The sequence below is a fragment of the Amblyomma americanum genome, chromosome 1 (assembly GCF_052857255.1).
Source record: "Amblyomma americanum isolate KBUSLIRL-KWMA chromosome 1, ASM5285725v1, whole genome shotgun sequence".
In the NCBI taxonomy this organism is placed as follows: Eukaryota; Metazoa; Arthropoda; class Arachnida; order Ixodida; family Ixodidae; genus Amblyomma; species Amblyomma americanum.
The window spans coordinates 396,242,464-396,260,963 of NC_135497.1; positions in this window are offsets into that span (position 1 = coordinate 396,242,464).

Here is an 18,500-nt window from a genome sequence, read left to right on the forward strand (position 1 = left end):
GCGTCGATTATTCTGAAGTTTGCAGTGCAGAAACATGCAGCATAATTTTACCGATCGTTCCCCGGCGACACCTATTGACATGTAGTACCACTTTAGCCTGGCTGCATATCCTATATCACATGTAAAAAGGGCTGCATGGGTGCCACAGCGATGGAGTATGGGCGCATGGCTGAAGTGCGGGCATATATATGCTCAGTATATTGGCTTCCACTCAGCACGTTGATGAAGCCAGACGGTTGCGGGCAAATAGCTTGCATTCCCGCGTTCAATCTAAATAGATCCTGCAATTAATCATGTAATTTAGGATAACTCTAACGTTGTGCAGGAGCTTAGGGTACAGTGAACTACAATATTGGGTAGTGCGCTCACTGCGCTGCGTCTCGATAGGCCGAGGTGAAGCCGCTGCTGTCGACAATTTTTACTTTCCAGCTTGTCCGCTAGGTGCCACCACCGTTCCGAACACTGTAGTCACCGCGGCACAAGTGGGCGCGGTGACGAGCTTCGGAGTAATTTTTTGGTCGTTGTTTTGAGTGGTGCTCACTTTGTGCTTGCTTTGGGGGATTCAGTGGTGTGCTTAGATTATTATTTGGTCTCCCACGAACCTGCAATGAAAGGATGTAGCATCCTGGATAGATTGAGAGAGTGTTCTGTAAAAGTAAAAAAATTCCAGGTCGCCTGTAGAACAATTGCTTCGCGCCGGGTTTCGATACCGGCTATGCCTACAGGAAAGATGGTCCGAGGGGAGCCCTCTTAAGCGTGCTGAGTTTTTAATTATAGTTTTAATAATCATAATCGCAGTTTGATTCATAGTAAACTGGCTTTCATTTCTGGCTTGGTGAAATGCATTTATCACAGAAACTGGGAAGATCCTATCTATATTAGCATCCTTGCTTGATGCGGAAGATAAAGACACTGTTGAGCGAACTGAACTTGGCATGCCAGCAAGAATAATAGTGAAGTTGCCGGTTGATCAGGCTGGAGCGTGTCGTGATCATAGTAAGCATGTAGCCAAGAGTACGTCACGACTAGTCTTTCACACCGCAGGCTATGTAGCTCGAAACTGTGCCATAAACAGGAAAGGCAAAGCGTGAAATAGGCATTGGCCTCCTAACTATATCAGCCACTGATGACAGTTTTCAATTGTAAGCTACACAAAATACTGCGACAACGCAGTATTCATCTACCCTTCCGCAGAACTCTATGATTCTGTGCTGAAATTAAGCTGGGTAACCTTTTTACAGAATGCTGCAGCCAAAGCCAACTCCATTCAGAGCGCATCTTTGATGTGCTGGGTGTGGTCAGGGCAAGGCGGCGTAAAGAGGTCGGTTGCCATCTTCACGCAGAAGCTATTTCCAAGTTAATTTTAAAATTTTACATCGTAGACACGCTTCACTTTTTTGTGAAAAGAGTGAATATCGAGAGACCCGGCATACGTGAACGGACCAAGCACTTGCTGTAGCTGAACCACTGGCACACTTGCGTTCTCTGTGCGCTTACCTCAAACAACATAAATAAATTTGATTTTGCCCCATTTGAAGATGAAGCGCTTCGTGTACTGTTAAGTTCCAAATTTTCAAAAAACGCGAGTTCTATTCAGATCGCGGCGGTCGAATTTTGATATAGGCGATATTCTAGAGGCCCGTGTACTGTGCGACGTGAGAGCACCTTAAAGAAGCGCAGGTGGTAAAAATTTCCGTAGCCCTTGCCTAAGGCGTCCCTCATAGCATGAGTTTCTTTGGGACGTTAAACTCCCATAAACGGTAATTTCAAATCCCCCAAACACGTTTAGGCTGACGTAATGGCAGAGGAGTTACAGCTTGCAAGTTCAAAATGATGAGTGGGTACAGGCAATTAGAAAAGAGTGAGCGAGTTGCGAAATGAACTGCCCGGTAGTGGAACGGCAGAGTTTAATCGGCGAGCATGTGTGAAGTTTCACAGCCGCAATTAGGATTGATCTGAAGCGGTATTTGTCTACTTTAAAATTGGGAATAAAGCGACATGCCGTAGCCGAAATGGTGCGCTTAAAGTACATGCTCGCGTTGGTCAGACGATGCAGAGCGTTGAGTCCGTAATTTCAGCTGATGAGTTCTTGGAATCGCAGAGTAGCGGCCGCTGTGCACCTGCGCTCCACGCGCTTGACTCTTCCCTGCGTCTTCGCGAATGAGAATATTATTAAACTTTCATCCGCTAATGTTGAGCGACACACATGATGCAAACTAGTTTATTCCGCGCAGGCACGATCTCTTGGCAGTAACACGGCATTTTATCTCGTGTACGCCTGGACCGCATTCCCTGCCTTTTTACAGTGAACACGACAGCAGCGCCGCCGCCGTTTGCGACAGCGGCGGCTTCACTCCAGCCCGGTCAGTGAGCACACTACCCCTTTTCTATTTCACTGTACTTTGGGCAAGCTGCAAATGATGCTGATGGAGTCAGATGATGCTGATGGAAACGCAACGAAATGCACTGCGCTGATTGTATTTAATTTTGGCAACCCTTCCCCAAAAATAAACATAATTTGGAGCATAAATGGTGTCCGATATTCCTGCACTAAAGCTGGCTACTCACGCGAATGCGTTACAGTACTTGTTTCTGAAGCATAACTGGCCGATCAATTTATTTCATTTACCAATAGGACCGAATGCATTTATTTTCGGAATATGCCCGCCACAAACGTGTAGTAGCGGCTGGCCCGCGACAAAGAGTCTTGATGTGACTTCTTCGGGTTCTGCCCGCGCAACGGGGCGCTATAACCGCTCATTCTAGCGCCCTTTTGATTACACGAACATCGCTTATTTCGAACAATTTTCTGGTCCCCTTTGAGTTCTCAATTAACGAGCTTCCACTCTATTCATTTATTTGCATCGTGAGCATAGAGTAGTCGACTGAATCAATATTTCCAATGAAAAATGCATCAGGATGTTTTGGTGTGGTCTGGTGTTTTCTGCTGTGAACACCAGGTGGCCTGATCTGTTCTGGTGGGTACACCAGACAGTTTTAGTGTGTTCTACTGTTTATACCGGACTGGATTGGTGTGTGCTGGTGTACACACCTAAGTGGCTTAGTGTTTTGTAATGTACACACCAGGGTGGGTTGGTGTGGTCTAGTGTGCGCACCCTACTTTTTGGTGTGGCAAAATGCAAACTGGTGATCACATCCTAGTGTGTTGTTATAAGCACGCCAGGGTAGGTTGGTGTGGTCTAGTGTGCACACCAGACTAAAATGCACATCAGAGCGCTGGTGTGTGGTAACGTGCACATCAGAGAGATGGTGTGCTCTTGAGCATGTAGCACTACCCACAGAAGCCAATTTATTCGCTGTTTGGATCATGAGCAGCTCAGCATAATTATACTATAGATATGTAAGCAATTGCTTCGCACCATAAAATATTTACTTAATTATAAAAAAATTATATGTCGAAAATCACGGCGGATTACACAGTGCGTATAGAAAATCTGACGATTGAATATGACGTGTCAATGCGACGTCAAGTGCCTGTGAGGGGCTGATTGTGGTCACTCGAATGCACGGAGGGGCGAAGCACCTTAGTCTAACTGCAATTTTGTAACAGTTCGCAGTAATTATTTGCACGACACGCGCAACGCTAATAGCCACGCGCCAGCACCTAGCGTGCTTCCAATTGCCGTTCAAATCCAGCGCGCAAGTTGCCAGGTCACGTGGCATGACGTAGCAAACCCCTTCCCCTCCTTGCTCTCCCTCTGACATCCGGGCATCCTGTCGTGATATCCGGTTAAGCTTTCGCAGCGCCGTGCTATGGTCCGTGCAGCTGTTGTTCGTGTGCTGTTTGTGTCTGATTTCAAAATCGTTGCTTCATACTTACGTTTGGGTTTCCTGCTGATCATAGCTTGCGCCACGTGTAAACAATGCAGCCGTTCGAGTACTTTGTGAAAAAGTGACCACGCCGAGAAGCATAGAGCCATTTCATCTTGACAGCCGTTTCATCTTGACAACACGTTCGACTTCAACCATGGCAGGCGCTGCAGCTTTTTCTTACCGCAGCCGGGAAGCAGGAGAAGTTCTTTATAGCGCTACAAAAAACAAGGACACAGGAAGAAGTACACCGGACGAGCACAGCGCCCGTATTGTGTACTTCTTCCTGTGTCCTTGTTTTTTGTAGTGCTATAAAGAACGCCGAGAAACCATGCTTCACCCACTAGCCCCACAACGTGTTTTGTTAAACAGGAGAAGAAAGCGGTTACTGCACGGCGTCGAGTCTTCGTTCCCAGGTGAGACCCATAGTGTAGAGCAGGAGTGCGTGCAATTTGCAACCTCGAAAATAAACGAGGGAGCACAAAGGCGAGAAGAAACGGAAGGGAAGAGGCTCTGTAAGCTCCGTCCTGTTAGTTTTCTTTCGGAATTGCACGTGAGTCACTGGTTGTTTCCGTTGCAGCAAAGTGCATTCCACATATAATAATCAACCTGCTTGTCTGTCAGTGTTCAGAGCGTATGCGTTGCAACGAGAGCGCCGAGGTGTATGCATAGATGCGTTTGCTAAATGCCAAGCACGCGTAGGAGTGCTAAATGCAAATGTGGCAATTGTATACCACCCATAAAAGCGCGTGACTATGCTTTGGCCTTTCGTCAAGATAGTTGCCCGACTTCCTGTTCATTATTCGACGTGGGACTTGATAGTGCACTGCCTGCACGCGTGTTTTTTGACGCCACTATCGGCCCGTTGCGGACTGCCGAGAGCGTGCGCCGCTCGGTCTGTTTAGCGTTGTGTTATTGCCACGCCTATGTGCGTCTTTATAGTCATCTGATGTGGCGTCTTCAGGTTAGAACAGACCTTTACGAGCCGATTACACAAGCTGTCAAGCTCAGGGTGGGAGGGTTGGGACGCGTCAGGGCATGCATGGGACTGAGTGAATTGAGCGACGCGTCGCGGCGAGACCCCAACAAACCGGTAGCTGCCTGCTTGATCACTTTTGTAACACTGGTAACGTTGCCTGCAGCTGTAAAGTACTTTTAGTTGCAGTCTGCGGTCAATAAAAATCATTGCTAAATGTTGAAGAAAAAGTTGCCCTAGAAAAGGAACGCTTTGTAGCCCTTTCAAATAAAGTGGTTTTGAAAAACCTAAGCAGTACAGAGCTTGTCACAAAAACTAGTGCGAGCCAGTGGCGTTATGTATTTGAAGTTTGGCTAATTAAACATTTTCTTCTAGTTGTGTGAAATGCCAGCAATGCGAATATTAACAGTAAGTGCCAGGCATTGTGGGTGCAAAATGCAGAGCTGGAAATTATGATATTATGCATGTGCAGTTCCCGCTGTTCAGTAGTGAAGAGTTCTGAAAAGAGCTTCATCGGAGAGGATGTCTCCACTGTCCAGATTTGGGGCTGTTCTTGTCTGTGCCCGTTCAGCGTACAGTGCAGAGCACAAATATGTATCGAATTTTCTAAGATCTGTTTTTTTCACCTCTGTGTTCAGATCAGAGTGTTGCAATGTCTGCTTTTGACCAGAACGTTGATGGCATGTATTGGCATTCTCCTATTCAAAATAACCTGTGACTCTCTTCTCAAGAGGTCATCATCAGAGATTGCCGCTTTCATGCTCAGTAAGAAGCAGTGCTTTAATTCAGGGGGTCCTTGGCTGGCCTCAGAACTTCTACCAAGACTAACGAGCAATCTGAGACTGCCCGTACTAGAATGTAAGGAGTGTATGAATTTGAAGCAAGCATCCAATTTTCTGTTTCTTGTTAGTGGTGGTTGGAACATTTCTTCTGTCATTTCTAAAATTTCTTGGTGATTTTTAGCAAGAATCATTAGCACGTTTTCTTAAACCCAAAATGGGAAAAAATTCAAAGTTGACAACACAACACAAAGGGTGGAAGAAGAAGAGAAACCCGCACCCTCATCCCACGAGTTAGTCCAGAGCTGGCAGTTCAGCTCCAAGGCTACACAGCATTAACGAGCACACTGGCATAGGCTCAACTCAGCCACTTTCTCTCCCTCTCTAGTTCCGTCCCCACCTGTTCACGAGTCACTAGAGGCCCCTTTGAGTTCATCCAAGCTTTAAAAACACCAATATCAAGTAATGGGCTACATGGCAGCATTTCAAGTTGATAATGCAGCATGACAACAATGATTTTATTCTTTTTTCTCTAGTGCTCATCTCAGATGGCACTCCTCATAGGCAAATATAGCGGAAGGATGACCATGTCATACATCTCCAGTAATGCCGGTGTGATGACCCCCATAATGCGCAGGTCCACACGGGACGGAGAGGCAAAGAGACACCGTATGGCTCAGTTTAAACAAACAGGTATATTATATAATTACACATGATTAAGATTATACATCAGAGGCTGGGGCGTCCGAGCTTACGTGCCGACGACTTCATGGGGGCGATGGAGTGGCTCCGGAGTTGGGCTCGAGCGGTTGCTGGCAGAAGCTGCACGCCGACGGGCTTCGGCGCTGAAGGCCCTCTTGGCGAACGATGTCGTCCTGAGCGTGCTTGCAGTAGAATTTCAATAGTCGTCCGTTTCTTCGAGGATGGTTCACAAACCCTTCCTCTAGTGTCGTTCGGCTTGGAAGATGAACAGGAGGCGAGCTTGTAGATGATGACAGCAGAGCATAATTTTACAACATACATATACAGAGAGTTAAACTGGAAAAAGCAGAACTAAATTTACAAAAGAACAAACTTTGCACTACTTTACTCATCGACCGGGCAGGTTAGTGCCTAAGTAGCATCACATTACATGCTAAGCATGGAGCCCCAGCTCAGACTGGACTGCATCCGTTTACATGTGCTTTTAAGCACTTGATTAACAAAGGACTAAGGGCGGTCATTTCCAGTGGCCCGCCCAAAGCATCAATTCTCCAATCCAAAATAACATGCGAGATGGGGACAACCCCCTTGGGTTGGGCTTAGCCTCGAACCCAGAGTCTGTTAACAATACAAACTAAATAAACAACAAAAACGCCACCACTCTCTCTCAAGTGAGAGTATACACAGGCTCTCTCTTCGTAGCTAATTCACTAGCGCCTGTCTTTCCACATTCTTGGCGAGTACTGCCTGTCCGCCATGACAGGTGTCCGTCACGGCCCTTCTGGGAATGCGCTTTTGTTCACGAGGCACGGCGGGAAGCTGTGGGTGCCTTCCCGGCGATAGCCCACGTCGAAAGGGGAAGGAGGGAAAGAATGTTGTCTTCGCGGTAGCGCATAGCGTCGGCTGTGGTACGGCGCGCTCTGGCCCGCTGACAGCTCCCTTGTCCTGGAATGTGCCCGGAAATTGGGGAGGATAAAACCTGTTTCCCCGCGGCGGCGGCGGCGGGTCCGGTTGTTCTGGTCGTCACTCAAAGAGCATGGCTGGGTAATTGATGATGCCGCTGTCACGGCGGCGGGTCCCTTCGTCTACGCCGCGCCGTCGAACGTGGATCCTCGTAGCACACACAAAGAAATACCTGGGTTTCCGTCTACGCCGCGCCGTCGAACAATGTACCTCGTAGCACACAAGGAATGTCACACTCGCTCACCCTCCAGAAGAATGTTCTCCGAACATTTGAGTCCCTGCAGCTCCCCTTGTCTTTCTGAATCGCCTCGCACAGTGCGTCCGACAAAACACTTTTCGCTGCACTCAACACCACTGCACAACACCATATGCCTCCGCTGTCATAACTGGCGTCTCCAGGGGCAGCACTGATCTTCTTTTACAGATAAACATGAAACTCAGCACCCAAGCCTCTCCTTTCTAGTCCAAACTGGACGAAATAAATTTACCTCAGTTACAAAGGAGCTCCCACTTCTAGCACGATCACGGCACAGACAAAAATATAGATAACGAAAGGAAGTAGGGCAGGTTCTGCATGCGCTCCGCATGCTCTCCTGTGAAGGTGTTACTTAATGACAGAAAGGTTTAACTACCAACTCCGATAACTTAACACATAAGCACATAGCAATGTTATGAGCTGCGGCATTACACAATTCTAACCAGTTCACAACTCCGCTCTGTTTACGCCATTAGTCCGACTTAGCTTTCCGATTTCGCAGCGGATATCGGCCTTCATGAGTCATACTAAGTAAGTCTGTGCCCCTTTGTCTGCTTTGGGACTCGCGAGGGCTCGTGGCAGGAGCCTCTCCTGGCGTTATCTGCGCGGCAACCTCGCGCGCTTCTTCTTCTAGCAATGCATGAAGTAAATCCGGTGGCATTCCGGCCGTCACCTCGGGCGCCTGCCGAACAAATGCAGGAGAGGGCGTTTCTTGCGAACTATCTGCGCGCTCCGCTTCACTTCTGTCCCCATCAAAATCCGCGCTTTCCCTTTCCTCATTTCGTGAATACTGAATCGGTGCCGACTTGAGGCGATTTGCGTGTATCCTTATCAAACGCCGGTTCACGTCTCGGACTCTGAAGTTTACCGGAGAAAGCTTCTCGACAACCTCGCACGGTCCTCTCCACTTCGTCTGGAACTTACGAGCTAGCCCAATCTGCCTTTGGCAGTTTTCAATGTACACGCTGTCCCCCACATCAAACGGCGCGTCTCTAGCAATGCGATCGTGCACCTCCTTCCTGCGCTTCGCCGCTTTCTTTAAGGACTCCTTTGCGATGTCCCTCGCCGCTTGCAAGCGCGATTCTAGCTCAACCTTATAGTCGTCCAGTGAAGCGTATGGGACACGACGGGGGCCCTCTGGCACTTCACTAGGCTGGTCCGGGTCTCGGCCGTAGAGAAGAAAGAATGGCGATTCGCCCGTGCTCTCGTGTGCTGCGGAATTGTAGGCAAACATTGCATACGGGAGCCACAAGTCCCAGTCCCGCTGGTCGCGCGAAACAAAATGCGACAGGAACCCGGCCACGGTTTGGTTCAGTCGCTCCACCGCGCCGTTGCAAGCCGGATGGTACGGTGTTGTCTGCTTCTTAGCGATCTTAAGCAGCTCGCAAACTCTCCTCATTAGCTGCGACACGAAGTTCGTTCCCCGATCTGTCAAGAGTTGCCTCGGGGGTCCATGTCGGAGCACGATCTGTTCGAGAAATGCTCTTGCAACCGTGTCTGCCTTCTGATCTGGGAGTGCTACCGCTTCCGCGTATTTTGAAAGGTGATCGACAAATACTAAAATGTACTTGTTTCCGGAAGTGGTCGTGGGCAATGGGCCCATTATGTCCATACCTGTCCGCTCGAAGGGAGCCGAAACCTCAGGGAACGGCTGAATTGGAGCTGGTCTTCGTCCCTTGGGTGTTTTTCTTTCGAGACAGGAATGACACTTCGCAAAGTAGTCTCTAACATCCTGTCGCATGCCACTCCAAAAGTACAAACGCTCCACACGCCTGCGTGTCTTCGCTACGCCAAAATGACCGGCGCATGGCGCATCGTGAAACGCGCGAAGAACCCTTTCTGTCCACGACCGAGGTATGACGACTCTCTCCCAAGCGGTTTTCTCTGGTCTCCCTTTCCTGGTTGGCCTCGTGCGCCGACACAGGGTGCCGTCTTTGCCAATGAAATAACCTAGCTGTTCGGGGTGAGATGGTGCGTCCTCTAAGCTTTCGATTATTCGCTTCAGGTCCGGATCTTTGCACTGCTCTGTGCGTAATTCGGCGGGGTCGACTACGGGGACAAACTCATCTATAGCTGCCACGGCAGCTGTGCGGCTGAGTGCATCAGCATTCAGATGCGTCTTTCCTGACTTGTGCTCAACTTCAAAGCAGTATTCCTGCAGGTGTAGATTCCATCTAGCGAGTCGCGAGCTAGGGTCCCTGACACTCATCACCCATTTCAGAGGATGGCAGTCTGTGACTAGCTTGAATTTGCGGCCGTAAAGGTAGCATCTGAAGTGCTTTACTGCCCAGACAACGGCGAGGCACTCCCTTTCGGTAGCTCCGTACTTTTGCTCTGTGGGGCTCAGCTGTCGGCTAGCAAAAGCAACGGGATGTTCTTTGCCCTCGATAACCTGAGATAGCACGGCACCCACTGCGAACTTTGACGCATCTGTGGCCATAACGAAGGGCAAATTAAAATCCGGGTGGCGCAACAGCGGTGCACTCATTAGCTTCCTTTTCAGGGCCCCAAAAGCATTCTCCGCGTTTTCGTCCCAGCGAAAGACGACATTTTTGGCTGTTAAGGCGGTGAGCGGCTTAGCGAGCTTGGCGAAATCCTCTATGTGCCTTCGGTAGTAACCGATCAGGCCGAGAAACTGCCGGACCTGGCGGACGCTAGTCGGGGATGGAAAATCCGAGACACACCTTAGTTTCTCAGGGTCCGGTCGCACGCCGTCAGCTGAAACAACGTGCCCGAGGTATTTCACCTTGTTTTTGAGGAATTGTCACTTAGAGGGCTTCAGCTTGAGACCCGCTCCTCTTAGTCGCACCAAAACCTGCTCAATATCGCGCAAATGGTTCTCAAAACTGTCACTGTATATGATAATGTCATCCATATACACGAAGCACAGCCTCCCCAGAAGACCTGCCAGGATAACATCAGCGGTTCTCTGCCAGACAGCAGGGCTGTTGGCCAGACCCATCGGCATTCTTTTCCATTCATAGTGCCCTGAGGGCGTGTTGAATGCCGTTTTCTCGGCATCTGCCGGATCCATTGCTATCTGCCAGAATCCCGCCGCCATGTCCACTACCGTGAAGTACCTGGCAGAGCCCAGCTGAGAAAGCGTCTCCTGTATATTGGGGATGGGGTATGGATCGATGCGAGTTATGGCATTTAGTTTGCGGTAGTCCACTACCAATCGATACGAGCCATCTGGCTTTTCCACCAATAGTGCTGGTGCTCCCCAGGGTGACTTTGAGTGTTCGACAATGCCGCGATCAATCAGGTCCTGCACCTGCCGCTCCATCTCCTCACGTTGGGAGTAAGGAATCCTGTACGCACGCTGGTAAACGGGCGATGAAGTGCCGGTTTCTATCCTGTGCTTTATAACGCCACAGCAGCCCAAATCCAGGTTGGACGCGGCGAATACCTCCGAGTAGTCGTTCAGCAAACCAGCCAGAGCCTCCCTCTCCCTGGAGTTTACGTGATAAAGATCGAACGACACCTTTGGAGCAGCCGAAGGACTAGCATGCTCTACAGTTGCGAGTACCGTATCGGTGGGCTCACGTTGCTCTATCGCAGAGGTGAAGAAAGCCAATGTTTTGTTCTTGGGAAGGCTCAGTGGCTGCTGGCTACAGTTAACCACCCGTAGGGGCACTCTGTGGGCGTCATTAACTGTCACGAGGCACGCGGCTGCCTTCAGGCCATTGCTGAGAGAGTCGACCGGCTCAAGCACTCCCACGGCGCCGCTCTCTACATCTGAAGGCACAAACGCGTACAAAATGTGCTCCGACCAAGGAAGGACGACCGCCTCCTCGACCAGCCGGACGGCAACCCGCGAATATACCTTCTCCAATGATCCCACTGTTTGACGGGTGTCAATATCGGTAATGCGAATCTCAGCCCCTCTCCTGTTCAAAAACGGAACTTTTGAGCCGCCCGCATTAACCTCTTCCTCAGAGAATGAGACTACTACCTTCCCTTTTCTAAAAAAATCCTGCCCTAATATACCTGACACTCCGTTTGGCAGAGACACCGTGTCCGGGCATACGTAGCAGGGGTGCTCCAATGCAATTCCGCCGAGAGAGAAGTGTAACCGGTAGAGTCTACTTATGCCAAGAGGATCCCCCGTTATGCCTACAAATTTGGTTGCCATACCACCAGACGCTTCCAACACCTCGCGGTCCCCCTTCCTTCGAAGCGTGTTAAAACTGCTCTCCTTAAGCAATGTCACCTTTGACCCCGTATCTATCAACAATTCCATACAACAACCATTTAACTTGCAACGCACAACAGGGCATGCCTCGTCGGCCACACAAACTACCACCACCTCATCATCTACTGCTCCCTCCCCACGCTCCTCAGGCTGGGGAGGACTAACTAGTTTTTTGACTCGGTATCTGGAGCCCCGCTGTAGGCTTGCTTAGGGCGTGTCTCGCCTGCTTCTCTTTGTGGCTCCCCACGGCGCACGTTTTGGCAGAACCTGGCGATGTGTCCGCGACCCTGGCAAGCGAAGCATACGATTTCTTTAAAATCTCGCATACCGCGCCTGTAGCTTTGTGGCGGTCTCCGGTTTCCCGCGAATGGGCGCTGTTGAGCGCGCGCTTCAACCTGGCGTTCTACCTGCTGAGATAGCAGCTGTTCTAAGCGATCTAACCGCTCTGTCAAGAGAGCAACCTCAGGGTTGAGCACCGCTCTCTCTATGACGCGTACTCTCGCTGCGGCTGTCGTTAACGCCTCATTTCGTTCCTCATCCAATGCGGCCTCCACGGCTTGGTCGAAATTGCTCGGCATGCGCGAGAGCACGAACCGGCGCACGGGGTCTTGCAGACCAGCCACGAACAAAGCGGTCATTTCCTCTTTAAGTAGATCCTCCGCGTATTTCTTCCTTAGCTGGTCCCCTTCCTCCTCCCTGCTTAACGTATCGCGTGCTAGGCGCTGAAGCCGCGACGCAAATGTTCGCACGTCCTCCCCTGCCATCTGTCCGGCGTCACGGAACCTCTGTACCCGCACGTGACGTGGTTCAGTGTCGAAATGCTCAAACGCGAGCTTCTTAAATTCCGCAAATGATTTTGTGGATTTTACTTTCTCGTCTCGCCATGCAAAATCATGAGCAGCTCCTGCCATCTTACACCTCGCCATTCCCAACATTTGAGCATCGGACCATCCCCCCATTTTCCCAATCTCTTCTAGCATGGAAAAGAAATCGCAGATTGGAACCCCTGTCTTATCTCCCGTAAACATCGGAATGACGCTTCCTAATGCCAGCATGCTTGCTCCGAGCGACGGCTGTGGAGTGGGAGCTCCCTCAGATACAGTCATTTTTTTTTCAAGCCCTCCAGTGCCTCAAGCCTCTCAAATGGGGGTAAAAGTCCCACAATCAGTCCCGTGATTCCCTTTTGATTACAATTTTGAAGTCATGAATGTCGCAGCATTCAGATAACATTTGCTTTTGAGACCCCACTTCTGACACCAGTGTGATGACCCCCATAATGCGCAGGTCCACACGGGACGGAGAGGCAAAGAGACACCGTATGGCTCAGTTTAAACAAACAGGTATATTCAATAATTACACATGATTAAGGTTGTACATCAGAGGCTGGGGCGTCCGAGCTTACGTGCCGACGACTTCATGGGGGCGATGGAGTGGCTCCGGAGTTGGGCTCGAGCGGTTGCTGGCAGAAGCTGCACGCCGTCGGGCTTCGGCGCTGAAGGCCCTCTTCGCTAACGATGTCGTCCTGAGCGTGGATGCAGTAGAATTTCAATAGTCGTCCGTTTCTTCGAGGATGGATCACAAACCCTTCCTCTAGTGTCGTTCGGCTTGAAAGATGAACAGGAGGCGAGCTTGTAGATGATGACAGCAGAGCATAATTTTACAACAGAACAAACTTTGCACTACTTTACTCATCGACCGGGCAGGTTAGTGCCTAAGTAGCATCACATTACATGCTAAGCATGGAGCCCCTGCTCAGACTGGACTGCATCCGCTTACATGTGCTTTTAAGCACTTGATTACCAAAGGACTAAGGGCGGTCATTTCCAGTGGCCCGCCCAAAGCATCAATTCTCCAATCCAAAATAACATGCGAGATGGGTACAACCCCCTTGGGTTGGGCTTAGCCTCGAACCCAGAGTCTGTTAACAATACAAACTAAATAAACAACAAAAACGCCACCACTCTCTCTCAAGTGAGAGTATACACAGGCTCTCTCTTCGGAGCTAATTCACTAGCGCCTGTCTTTCCACATTCTTGGCGAGTACTGCCTGTCCGCCATGACAGGTGTCCGTCACGGCCCTTCTGGGAATGCGCTTTTGTTCACGAGGCACGGCGGGAAGCTGTGGGTGCCTTCCCGGCGATAGCCCACGTCGAAAGGGGAAGGAGGGAAAGAATGTTGTCTTCGCGGTAGCGCATAGCGTCGGCTGTGGTACGGCGCGCTCTGGCCCGCTGACAGCTCCCTTGTCCTGGAATGTGCCCGGAAATTGGGGAGGATAAAGCCTGTTTCCCCGCGGCGGCGGCGGCGGGTCCGGTTGTTCTGGTCGTCACTCAAAGAGCATGGCTGGGTAATTGATGATGCCGCTGTCACGGCGGCGGGTCCCTTCGTCTACGCCGCGCCGTCGAACGTGAATCCTCGTAGCACACACAAAGAAATACCTGGGTTTCCGTCTACGCCGCGCCGTCGAACAATGTACCTCGTAGCACACAAGGAATGTCACACCGGTGTCACATGGCACTCCTCAGAGACTGCTCCAGCAAGGCGTCTTATTTCACTTGGTGAAAAGATTATGAATGGTGTTATATAGTGCAGCTATGAATGCTCCTCAAAGATTAAACATTAATTGGATTTGACAGCTTCTCTTGTAAGCTTGTCTTCTGCGGCATCTCACTGTAGTTGCAATATATTTACTACCTCTATATCTGAGTGCAATACAAGCACCGTCTACTGCAAACAACTTCAGTGTCTGTTCAATAATAACCTGTGCACAAAAAAGCTAAAAGTGGTAAATGAAAAAAAAATAAATGTTCACCACAAAGCGCCACTTCGGTTATTATCTTGGTAAGTTTTGATGCTTTTTGCCATTTCAGTTTCTTGGTGGTGACACTGTGCAAGTACAGTGAATACACTTGGCCTAATACACTTACAGAAAATTAGGAGCTTGTAGTTACCTGTTTGACTCAGCCTTTCGGCATGCTACCTGATATAATAGTTAAAAAAAGATTGAAAGAAACTGCATAAACTATGGACACCAGATGTTTGCTTGCGTCTTCTTTGAAATGATGCCTTAGACTATAATGTACATGAACCACCCCGTGATATTTGCTCTATGACTGGTAAATAAATTATAATTGTCTTTTTCCTTGTTGTTTCAGTATTATCAACCAAGCGATGGCTGTGACGTGTAGTTGGTTTTCAGGTCATGTCAAAAGGACGAAAACTGGCAATATAACTGCTGACATGGCATTTGCTGTCAGTCCAGCTTTTGAAACAGTATGTTGTAGGTGTTGTAGTGAAATAAAACCGCCTATCAACGTTTAAATTTTAGAATTTTCTATGCCTCAGCCCACCTAAAGGCCACCTAGGCATCGTAGACATCATTCGACTAATCAAGCCTAAACAACATGAGGGAAGGAAACTTAATTTTATATTATTTATTTGTAGGCAAATATTAATTGGGGATTCTTGTATTCTTATATCTAATGCAGCATTTACAAAATATGTTACCAAAATTACGTGTTTATATTCCTTGAAAATAATTTTATGGTGTTGCACATTTCACAGTTCTCAATTTGCAGAGGTATCAGTGTTTAGTACTTCTTGTCTTCTTTTTGTTGTTCTTTTTTCATTTATTGGTAGTTCACTGTTTTCCTGTCATTGGTTGTGCCCTGTTTTCCTCTATTAATTTGTGTTGTGTCATCGCGTAGTGCATCCTTTTTGTTTGTGCAACAATTCTCTTCAGTGCTTTTTTTTTGTGGCAGGCTTCATGAGAGCTGGCAGCTTGCCTTTCATTTTTGCCTTCTCCTCTAGCGGTGCTCTTGGTACTAGACAAATAAAGTTTACAGAAAGGCTTAATTCTAAAGTGTGCAGCATCATATAGGTGCCCTCTTCCTTTCTAGCAGATGTCATTAATGGTGATACCTACTGTTGCCATTAATCTTACATTGACACAAATTTCTTTCAGAAGTGCAGGGCATGCTTGCTCTTATGTAGAGTTTGTGCATTTACAGGGTATAATTTTTACATGGTCTCTTAGATGGTTACTAACACAGTAGCCTCATTGGCTGACTTTTGTATTATTATGAGGGGTTAGAATTTGTGTTTCTCACTGCTGATGAGCGTTTACAGGAGCTCATTATGCCTTCTAACACAGCCATGTCTTTTTGTTGCTTTAGTTAGGATACTGAGCCACAAATGAGCGAGCTTCTGGGGCCAAATTACCAGTATAACTTTGTGCCGCTTGACAGCTTTCTTTATTATGTGCATAACTGTGCATGTAGGCAATAATTCTAGGTCTCAGTGGTCCTTCATTTGCTTTTGCTTTTCAGCCTTTATGCCAGATGTCAGATTTTGGAGGACAGTTTGTCGCAGCCTTCATCATTGAAGTAGGCAGCACAATGTACCAGCCGTGACAACTGGTCATTATAACTAAGCACCGCACCTTCACTTTATGAGCCCATTAAAGTTGAGATCTGAAGGAAACTTTAATGAGTATTGACACCTCAAGTTGTCTTTTTATAAGCATGATGTTACGAACCACTTGAAAATTTCATGAAGCTATTGGATTCAAATAATATTTTTGCTTGCAGTCAAACTCGCTCAATTTCACTTTCATTGTGAAAATGAGTTTAACACTTCGAATAGGGAGCCAGGACCTCCATAAAATATGAACGGTGCACAAAGGAATTCTGCTCCTGCAGAAAATCATGTTGGTCATATGAGAGGTTTTGTTAAGAAGTAATGAAACATGGAAATGAAAATGATGATGCACACTTATTACCCTTTTGTGGTCCTAGACCAATTTCTCTTTTAAAGGCACTGTACTAAAAAGTATATAAAGTGCACCGGAGCCACTGAACACCTTCTTTGTGAAGAAAAGGCATACTGTCTATGCTCATGACATGTTGATGATTGTGCAATATTTCAAAAATACCATTTTACTACTACTTTATAAACATGTACTCTCAGTTGTCACATGAGGTGTAATGACAGAACTTGTTTGTAATTTTTCTTTGCATTTCAGTTTTTTTTCTATTTCTATTTTGTATTTCTTAGCATGAACACCACATGGCATGCGCTCCTGTATTGCTTTGTACAAGGAAACAGTGGCGAGTCCTGCCTCTCTGCGTGTAGGCTCCTCGTTGAAAACTATTCTAAGGCACTAAGTTGTTTGCTTTGGACTATATCAATAGCTCATACACTTCTAGCTCAAAAAATGTTGAGTAATGTTTCCTTAAATTTGGCTACAAGAAATTTTGCTAAGTAGGCAGCATGTGGAGGACACTTAAGCTTTATTACAGGTCAACCGGCATTAGTACCCTGCTTGACAAGGGCATGGGCAAGAACTGTAATTAGTAAATTGCTCTTAGCACTCACTGCATGTTGATTTAAACACTCGCAGTGTTCCTACTATTTTTATTTTCAGTATTTACTGCCTCATATACTAATCTGCGATTTTCAAAGATGAAGTAACTTTTTATTCAATACTTGTGCAGTTAAAGTTGCCAATTCTAAAAGGAAAAGCAAGCAGTTGCCTTTAGTACTTCACACTGCTATCAGGACTCACAACTATTCCATGGCACCATCAACATCAAGGTCTTGTCTTGGTAACAACTGAAATGATTTGTTACTTTCTTGCTTCAACAGGAGTTAAAGCATACTGCCGCTGTGAAGTATACAAATACAATTAATATCATATTCCTGGGTGCGAATATGGCTAAGAGCTTTGATACGCGTGTTCGGTTTCCTGTAGGTGTACCTGAATTCAAGACAGAGAAGGCAGTGTAAGACGCCATGAAGGGAACCCCCTAGGATACAGTATTTCACAAGTGGACAGCCACTACCATCTGATTAACAGAAGCAGTTGCACAACGCAGTTCCACTGGCAAGTGCTCAGGAGGTGACAGCGAAAGGCAAGAAAAAGATTCTCCAAAGGCTAATCATAGAGCGCTGGGATAGTTGGTTCTGGGCAGAATTATGAGACATCATTCCAGCGCACAAAAATTATGTACGGCGTCCATGGCGTAATCTCCTCGTTCGTGTGTTTTTTTTGCGCTGGAGTGATGTTTAACAATTCACTTAGGTGAAAAATGGATGCACTGAGCGGTAATTGCTAGCTTTAGCTGAATTTATCTCAGAGGGCTATACTCACTTCATCTCTGCATGTGAGAATTACAACTGAGGTTTGTTAGTGGTTTACAATATAAAAGCACCAAAGAAAGGATAATGACAAACATACAAGACGTAATCAAATAATTTCAGATATTGTCTTCATGTGAAAGATTATTTACAGGAGGTTAATTGATTGGTGCAGTTAGCTCCTGTGAGGATAAAAGCAGCTTAAAGGCCTAGGCTCTATGTGCAGTGCGGCAGCGCATGATCGGTAGTCACTTATAATGAACAACTTTTACTGACAACTTCTCATGCCATGGAAACAGAAGACTGACGGTACTTAGCAGTCATTTGACCTGAAGCCTGGACTTTAAGTTCTGAGGCCTGAGTGATGCTGATTCAGTATAGGCATTTGTGGGTTCCCTCAAATTCGCCACCGTCCTTGAATGCTCTGGTTGTCTCTACATAAGGACGAAAATTTGTATAACTTGTAGCCATCACTGAACGCATTTTTAATGAAAATAAGCTTGAATTGAATGCTAGCTGGCCTTTTATTTAGCCTACAGATGCCATGATGGAAGTGACCGTTAGAGTCAATCATGTAGCCCATAATGGGCCCTTCTTTTCCCTTGCCTTTTCTGGTCTCTTGTCTAACTGTTATGCATACAATTTTGCAAGTCAGATTCTAAC